Source organism: Rutidosis leptorrhynchoides, chromosome 3 (assembly GCF_046630445.1).
Source record: "Rutidosis leptorrhynchoides isolate AG116_Rl617_1_P2 chromosome 3, CSIRO_AGI_Rlap_v1, whole genome shotgun sequence".
Taxonomy (NCBI): domain Eukaryota; kingdom Viridiplantae; phylum Streptophyta; class Magnoliopsida; order Asterales; family Asteraceae; genus Rutidosis; species Rutidosis leptorrhynchoides.
Genome location: NC_092335.1, coordinates 531,915,709 through 531,926,023, shown reverse-complemented (window position 1 = coordinate 531,926,023; position 10,315 = coordinate 531,915,709).

The following is a 10,315-nucleotide window of genomic DNA, read 5'->3' as shown; positions in this document are numbered from 1 at the left end:
GTCAGGATGGTACGTGAATACATACGTTCTGAAGAGGTTGCTGACGCTGCCATTGTGGATCATAAGTCTGGCAGTAGGGATGACAAGGATGACTAGGGTAATAGCCGCTACTAACATTCTGGAGGAAGGTACAAAGGGAATAGTGGAGGCAGCAGCAGAAGCCGTCCCGGAAGCAAATTCGATAGCAGTAACCATCATCCTTATGAGAAATACAGCACCAAGAGGTTGTCTGCAGAGGAGGAATCCCTCATTAAATCTTTGTCCAAAATGCCCAAGGAGATCTTGGCGATGGAAAAAGTCAGAAGAGATTTCCCACCACCCAAACCCATGAAACCACGCTTCGTAGTAGGCGAAAGCCAATACTGCATTTTTCATGAAGATAAGGGACATGACGTCGATGACTGTCAGGAACTGAAGAAGATTATCATTGAACACCTTAAGCTAGGGGAGTTTAACCATTTAAAACCTTCAAACAAAGGCGGCTCCTCCACTAGAAAGTTTGCATGGCAAAAAAGTAAAGATGAAGTACCTGAGAAACACATTCACATGATACAAATGTGGCACTCGGGTCATGTTAGGAAAGACGAAGCGTTGGAAGAATCGGAATGTGCATCAATCACGTTCCCAACATTCCGGAAAGTTTGTCCAACAGATTTACCTTTAACAATCACTGCTACCATTGGACGTTGTCTCTTATCGCGTATCTACATCGATACGGGTAGCGCTGTTGACGTTATATACGAACATTGTTTTTTGCAGATGCCACAGGGTGTAAGGGATAAGGTCAAACCACTTTTACACCCCGTCGCAGGCTTTACAGGTGAAACGACTTGGCCCTTGGGACGTGTAAGCATCGACGTGACGTTAGGAGATGATCATCGGTTCCGCACCGTACAATTGATGTTTGTGATGGTTCGTAGCCAATCCAAGTATAACGTATTTTTGGGACGAACAGTGTTACAGGAGTTGGGCGCCATACCTTCTACGGTTCATGGCATGTTAAAATTCCCTACCGTGGTAGGCGTTACAACTTTGTTTTCGGATCGCGCTCCAGTTTGTGCTGAAGTTAGCCAGCCGATTCTCCAGAAGGCGCCCGTAAAACAGGATGGAGGCGTTATAATCAATCACACATTTCTTGAAAAGATCATCAAAATTGGTAATACCCTTTCGGAGGAAACTAAAAGTGATTTATGTGAACTATTGTCTAACAACGCAGATGTCTTCGCTTGTTAAGAGTCAGACATGACGGGAGTACCAAGGGAGATAGCGGAACACCGTTTGAACGCAAATCCAAGCATAACACCGGTACGGCAGAAAAAGAGAGGCATGACGCCTGAACGCAGCACGTTTTTTCGTAACGAGGTAGAGAAACTTGGTGGCGCCAACATCTTGAGGGAGGCCCGTTACCAAACAAAGGTAGCAAACCCAGTTCAAGTCAAGAAAGCTAATGGAACGTGTCGTATGTGTGTTGACTTCAAAGACATCAATAAAGCATGCCCAAAGGACAATTATCCATTGCCAGAAATTGATTGGAAGGTCGAGTCGCTGGCCGGCTACCATTTCAAATGCTTTATTGATGCTTATAAAGGGTACCATCAAATCCAGATGGCTGAAGGAGATGAAGATAAGACAGCATTTCATACCGACCATGGAATATTTTGTTACACTAAGATGCTGTTTGGACTAAAGAACGCTGGAGCAACGTATCAGCGAGTGATCGACGTTGCATTACAAAGCCATATCGAGCTTAATGTCGAAGCTTACGTCAATGATATTATGATCAAGAGTCATACGGAAGCTGCTCTCCTTAAAGACATCCAGGAAACATTTGATTCTCTAAGGAAAATTAATATGAAGCTTAATCCAGAAAAGTGTAACGTCGGTTTTGAAGAGGGCAATTTTCTTAGTCACGTCGTAACGCCACGCGGCATTAGGGTAAATCCAAAAAGATTCAAGCTGTAGACGAGATGATAGTGCCGCGAACAAAAAATGAGGTTCAAAGTTTGAATGGGAAGCTGACAGCGTTATCCAGGTTCCGGTCAAAAGCAGCGGAACCCTCGCTACCATTCTTTCAAGTCTTGAAGCCGAGTGTAGGCAAAAATTTCAATTGGACACTGGAAGCAAAAAATTCCTTCCAGGAAATGAAAGCCTTAATTAAAACCCTACCTACGCTAACCGCACCGCTATCGGGTAAACTTTTCGTTTCGGCTAACGGTACCAACGTTTTGTACTTGTTTACAAATACTTTCAAAAATTTCAGGAAAAACTTTGACTGTGTATTTAGCAGCGGGTGTCGAAGCAATTAGCTAAGTACTAATAGCGGAACGCGACAGAACCCATATGCCAGTGTACTTCGTTAGTAAAGTTTTACAGCATGGCGAAGTCAACTACAATCCTGTTGAAAAACTCGTTTACACATTGGTTCATACCGCAAGGAGGTTAAGGTGGTACTTTCAAGCACATCATATTTTGGTGCTAACTGACTCACCTATCAAGCAGGTATGATGTCATTAAAATGAACAAGTACAACATGGAAGATTTCTAACATTTCCATAGCAGGTTTTAAGCAAACCAGAGATTTCTGGTCGAATGGCGAAATGGGAAATTGAACTGGGAGAACACGAAATTAGCTATGCCTCGCGTAACGCCGTTAAAGGACAAATCCTGGCTGATTTCATAGTGGAATTTATCAATCCAGAACCATCAACACTTGTTGATGAAATGATACCTCGCGCAGTCATGTGAGAACTCTATACTGACGGAGCGTCTAGTTTGAAAAGAGCTGGTGCCGGCTTGATACTCACCAACCCAGGCGGCGAAGAACACACTTATGCTCTACGTTTTGCCTTTCCTGTTTTTAACAATGAAGCCGAATATGAAGCATTACTCTCTGGGTTACGCATAACGAAAAAATGGACGTTAAGGCATTGAAAGTTGCAGTTGATTCCCAGGTGGTAGCGAATCAGTTGAACGGTACGTTCAAAGCCAGAGACCTGTCCATGCAAAAGTATTTGAAACTAGTGGAGGAAATGGCCAACAAGTTTGATTCTTTTTAAATCACGCAAGTGCCACAATCAATGAACAAGAAAGCTGACACCCTCAGCAAGCTTGCTTCGTTGACATTCAGCCACTTCGTTAAGGACGTATGGATTGAAATTGTTGAACAAAAATTATTGATGTGGTACAGGTATCAAGCCGACGCGCTTTTAAAACCTAAATTCCACTACAATTTATTGGCAAAACATGTTCAGGAACGACCGGTTCCCCGTAACATTTATAACGTGATGTTTTACAGGTAGCAGCGCCAGTCGAGGAGGAAAACACTTGGATGAATCCAATTATCAATTATTTAAAAGATGGCACGCTACCCGTTGATAGCGTAGCAGCCATGAAAATACGCATGAAAGCACCCATGTACATCATACGTGACGATGTACTTTACAAGAAGTCCTTTTTGGGTCCGCTACTTCGTTGCGTTGGTCCGTAAGAAGCTGAAATGGTAAACAGGGAAGTACATGAAGGAACATGCGAAATGCATTCAGGGTTCCATACCGTGTGGGAAAAATTAAGCGTTTGGATTTTTATTGGCCATCCATGTACCGTGACACAAGTAACGTCATCAAATATTGTGTTTCATGTCAACGCAATGCACCACAAATTCACGGACCTTCCCATGAGTTAATCCCCATCTCAGCAGCTTGGCCATTTTATAAGTGGGCGATTGATTTGGTTGGTCCGTTTCCAGACGGGCGTCACCTTGTCATAGCGGTTGATTTCTTCACAAAAGGGTGGAGGCAAAACCTTTGAAAAGCATTACTGGCAAGCATATTGTTAATTTTGTTTGGGAGGAGATAGTGTGCCATTTCGGTGTACCACATGAAATTGTTAGTGATAATGGGAAACAATTCGCACATGATCCGTTTCGAGCGTGGTGTGACGTGCTAAATATAAAACAAAGCTTTAGTTCTGTTGCTCATCAGCAAGCAAAAGGACAAGTTGAAGTTACTAACAGGGCAATTGTCTCCGACATCAAAGCTAGGTTGGGTACGGACCGTAAAGGCTGGGCTGATGAATTGCCAATGGTTTTGTGGGTGTTTCATACCACCCCTAAGGGGAGCAATCGAGAGACGCCTTTCAGTCCCGTCTATGGGTCTGAAGCGGTTATTCCAACTGAGATAACTGTTCCAACGCAATGTGTTACGGAATTCAATGAAGAAATCAATGAAATACACCTAAGGGAAAACATGAATTTGTTGGAGGAACGCAGGTGCATAGCAGCCATCAATGAAGCATCCAACAAACAATAGATCACCAAGTATTATAACCGACGCGTACGTGAACATTCGTTCTGTCCCGAAGATTATGTCTGGTGTAACAACAATGCTAGCAGGGTTGTAGACCTTGGCAAGTTGGGACCTAACTGGGAGGGTCCTTATGAAATTGTGGATGCCCTCGGTAACGGAGCATACAACTTGAAAATGCCTGACGGTAAGTTTGTGCCACGCACATGGCACGCAACCAATCTTAAAAAATTCTATGTTTAGAATGCGTGACATGTTGAAACTTGGTGTTTTACCCATTTTCAATGTTTTACTTTTAGTTTGTGATTGATCACCACAACTTTGTAAGCGCGATGCGCCATGGATTTATTTGGTTGTTTCGTTTGAATTTAATGCTTTTTCCTATTTTAATTTAATGCGTTGTGTAACTATTTATGGTAGCACTTCAGTGTACTAATTGTAAGTCCATTCCTACGTTACACATGCCTTGAACAAAGAATAATCTAGCTTTCGAACGGCATGAACGGCACTTCGCGTTAAAACATACGCCAGGTGACAGCGTAACGAGATGCCTTCGAGTTTCGTACCCGTCGCGTTCATCTCAGCATGGTCTAGATACATGCATGTCATGACAAATTTATCAAGTGTAATCTTGAAATGCCACGCTACCATGATGACAACAGAGTGCTAAATGTATGAGCAAATGGTACAAGTTACAAAATACAACAAAGACATAAAACATTGAAATTTACATTGTTTGAATACAATCATTAACAAGTTAAGATTACAATTTACAATGATAACATCGTTACTTCGGAATCAACTTCATAACCTTCGCCGCGTCTAGTCCCGGTTGACTGCCTATTACCTCAACAAAGGGAACCTTAACCCCCTTAACTTCTATGGCAACCGCATCGTACTTGTCATACGCATCCGGGTCCAAATGGTCTTGAACTGCATCGGGTAAAGGGTCAGGAAGCATGAAGTTTTCGTTGATCACGGTGTATGTTTCCAGATGCCCCACGCCTTTGGCAGCATCAAGTAGCCTGCCAAACAGTTCCATGACATGGGGTGACGTGATAGATTTATTGAAGATGGTGGGAATAATAGAGCACAACTGCTGAAAGTCATCCGTTGCCTTCTTATGGTCATCGGTAAGCTCTTGTACCTGTGTTGCAAGGAGCTCCTTGCTTACCTTCTCCTCAGATAATTCCTTCTGAGCCACGTTCAAATCAGCAAGAGCATGTTTCTCCTTTTCAGCAACTGTCGCCAAATTTTTAGCAGCCCGTTGCCCCTCCTTCAGAGCTAAAAGCTTCTTACACTCCGCTTCTGCAACTGCCTTCATGTGATTTCCCATCTCTTCCCACAAAGTTTTCACCTCAGCATTTACCTCCTTCACAAGCGTCTCTGCCTTCCGACAACGCTGCTCTAAGCTGTTAGAATGCACAATCTCATCACGGGTCAACGCTAAACCTTGATGAATATGTTGTATATGGGCGCGACGCGCAGCATTGTCAGGCATCTTCTTTAACTCAACCATCAACGCCAGAGGGCAAATTCTTTGAAGATATTCAAATTGGGAGTACGCGTCGCCGTGAGACACGTCCCAAATAACGTCAAGATGAGAAAATGTTGGGGGTTTACCAAACCCAGGAGAATGAGGAATCTCCTGTGAACCGCTATGGTGGCTGCTTTGTTGCTGTCCAGAACCAGTACCAGAACTGGATAGCATCACAGTTTTGTCCTTGACATGGGAGATGTCTTCAATGTTGATGATTGGTGGGTTGGTTTGATGCCCTGAAACAATAACTTTTATTAGTTTCTGCCACTGTGATCCTAGTGACGTTTTAGCACTATTATCAGGATTGTAATAATACCCACCCTGGTTAAGCTCGTGCTCAAAGCTTTCCAAGTTGCTCTCAGCAATTTCCTTGGCAGTTTTCATCTTTTTGTTCCCACCAGGAGTTACCAAAATCTTGGCATGAGTATAACGCTTCTTCCTAACAGATGGAGCCGGAATGGCAATCGATATCGGCTCCGGATTAGTTACGGGTGTTGATGTTTGTGTCTGCATTTGCGTAATGTCACTTGTCTCGGTAGTGGCGTTGGTTGATGATTCGACAGTCGGTTCCCCTTCATTACGAGGATAACCCTCCTGTAACTTGTGTGATGACCCGGGAATTTCCGACCAAATTTAAATTTGAATCTTATATGGTTTCGACACGATAAGCAAAGGCTGTAATGTTGAAGTCTCAAAACCTTTGAACTGTGTTCATGTATACATTTGACCTTTGACAAATCCCGACGATTCACGAACAAATATTTGTAAATAATTAGGTATATATACATAAATGTATTATATATAATAATTTGATATTATAATTTATAATTTTGACATTTAAAAATTAAATATGTAAAATAAGATATAAAGTCATTATGTTGTACTTAAAATGAATTCATATATATATGTATAATTTCTATAGATAATTATTATAATATGTATATATGTAAGAATTTATTACTCAATGTAAGCTACTATATATATATAATTATTAAATACTACATAATTAATAAATTGCACATATAAAGTGTAAATACAAGTTAAGAATATAATATAAGAAGGTTGTTATTAAATTAAACCTATAGCTATAACTTTTATACATAAATATTATTGTGTGTATAACATAATATATATATATAATTTATAAATGATAAATATTCAATAAAAGTTATTATATTATACGAAAGTTCAAGATAAAGTATAAATGTTATATTAATAATATGGGCATTACTTTCAGTATAATTATTAATAGTAACATTAATATTTGTATTATTAATGATAGTAAATCAAATATAAACTATATATGTGTATATAAAATTTGATATATATATATATATATATATATATATATATATATATATATATATATAAGTTATGATATTATTATTAATACTATTATTATTATTATTATTATTATTAATATGGATATATTTATTATTTTTTTATATAAATTATAAATAGAAAACAAAAATTACAGATGTATATATATACGCGTAATATAATCACTGTCTATTATTTTTCTTCTTTGCTATTAGCCTTGTGACCCTTTGTCAACTGAATTATCACAACCAAACAAATTTAATCAATTAATTATGCTAAAGTTATCCTTCAATCACATGTGTATACCAATTGTCTGATGTAATTCGAAGGAAGAAAAATCACAGCAATAACTCTGCTATTTTTTTTATTCGTAAACCCACTTTTATCCATAATCGATTTTCGAATCAAACTTCAAAATCTAATAACGCAGTTGTGTTAGGAATCACTCATTCAAACTTTCTGCAAAATCTCATATTCTAATTCATTATATCGAGTTCCAATTTTTAAGTCAAAGTTTATTTATAAAAAGTCAAACGAATCGTTCATCGCAAAATTCGAATTCGTGTTTGTGTTTCCAGGTAAATTGATGAATCCAATAGTTTCTATACATGGTTTACAAACTATTTCATGTTGTAACCATAATCTATTACGTACTCTAATTCAAAAACTAATTAATTTTTTTTTATATAAACCGTGAGCTGCTGTTGCAGCGGTTTTTAATTTTTTTTTTTTCGGTTTCAAATAATTCAGGAACATATATAGATCGTTTATATGCTGTTGGTAAATCCTAAAACTTGTTTTGTAATTCATTATTTATTTGTTTTGAAGCCATGATCGATTGGTGTGATCCTGATGGAGAAAATGGGGATTAACAGAAACGATATATATATATATATATATATATATATATATATATATATATATATATATATATATATATATATATATATATATATATATATATATATATATATATATATTTTAGGATTGTATAAATTCAGATAAGCAAGCACAGCCGAGTGGTTTGGGGGATTGTCGGGTTAACGAGAGGTCGGAGGTTCGAACCTCGTAGTGGGCATTTTTTTTACACCAAGCTTTTACAAGGGTATATATCTCTATTTTAATTTCTATTATTATTATTAGCATTATTATTAGTTATTATGATTATTATTATGCTTATTATTATTGTTTTTATAGTTATCATTGTTATTGTTATATTATCATTATTATTGAAAATGTTGATGATAATAATATGATATACAAATAAATATGAAATAAGTATGATAAGTAGTACTAACTTGTAATATAAAGAATTTATAATATGAATATGAATGAAAATAAAAGATAAGTATAATTGTTTACGAAAATATATGTGTATATATGATAAGTAATATGATTATGGTATAAAGTTTACAAAATAATACGAAATACTATGATAAGTTAGCTTGAGGATTAGAATTTACGATGATTAAAAATGTATAGCCATACGTAACATAAATATATATATATATATATATATATATATATATATATATATATATATATATATATATATATATATATATATATATATATATATATATATATATATAGATAGAAAAATCATAAAAGTTTAAACTTTAATATGAGTATTACTATGAACCTACTTTTGGATATATACCGACTATTATTAATTTAAGGTGTAAATATTAATTATATATAAATTATGCATATATTAAAGTACAAAATATATTACAACCATAAATGAGAATTTTGTATAAAATAAATATATAGCTTAATATAGATTAATGAAACATTAGTAATATTACATATAAGTTTTAATAATCATATTAACATATTATATATAAATATTCATATATAACAACTTAAGTATTTTAATATAATACAAACCAAAAATATATTAATATAACTATATAGATATTAATTATTTGAAATATATACACAAATTAAATATATAATATATAAATTAGGATATAATAAATAAATTTATTCGATTTCAAGTATATGTTTTAATATATATACAAATGATATAGGTTCGTGAATCAGAGGCCAACCCTGCGTCGTTCAATATAGTCATATGTATTTTTACTACAAAATACATTAGGTGAGTTTCATTTGCTCTCTTTTTAAATGCTTTTGCAATATATATATTTTTGGGACTGAGAATAATGCGCTGCTTTTATAAATGATTTACAAAATAGACACAAGTACGTGAAACTACATTCTATGGTTGAATTATCGAAATCGAATATGCCCCTTTTTATTAAGTCTGGTAATCTAAGAATTAGGGAACAGACACCCTAATTGACGTGAATCCTAAAGATAGATCTATTGGGCCTAACAAACCCCATCCAAAGTATCGGATGCTTTAGTACTTCGATGTTGTTTTTATCATGTCCGAAGGGTTTCCCAGAATGATAGGGGATATTCTTATATGCATCTTGTTAATGTCGGTTACCAGGTGTTCACCATATGAATGAATTTTATCTCTATGTATGGGATGTATATTGAAATATGAAATCTTGTGGTCTATTAAAATGATAAAAATGAATGATTATGATAAACTAATGAACTCACCAACCTTTTGGTTGACACTTTAAAGTATGTTTATTCTCAGGTACGAAAAAAATCTTCCGCTGTGCATTTGCTCATTTTAAAGATATTACTTGGAGTCATTCATGACATGTTTCAAAAGACGTTGCATTCGAGTCGTTGAGTTAATCAAGATTATTATTTAGTCAATTATAGTTAGATATACTATGAAATAGTATGCATGCCGTCAACTTTTGATGTAAATGAAAATTTGTCTTTTAAAACGAATGCAATGTTTGTAAAATGTATCATATAGAGGTCAAGTACCTCGCAATGTAATCAACTATTGTGAATCGTTTATAATCGATGTGGACTTCACCCGAATGGATTAGGACGGGTCATTAGAACTTGGACTTATTGACCTTCTTGAATTTAAGTCCTTTGAGGTTGGGGGGGCAGATTGCTTGTCCAAAATCCATCTCTGCACATAATTAATAAATATTAAAAAATCGAAACAGGGAGAAAACTTACAAAGAACGCTACGACACAAAGGGCATACCCATTCAGTTATGAAGGATCATCAGCACTCTGTTTGCCCAAGGCCAGTAACATTGAACGTTAC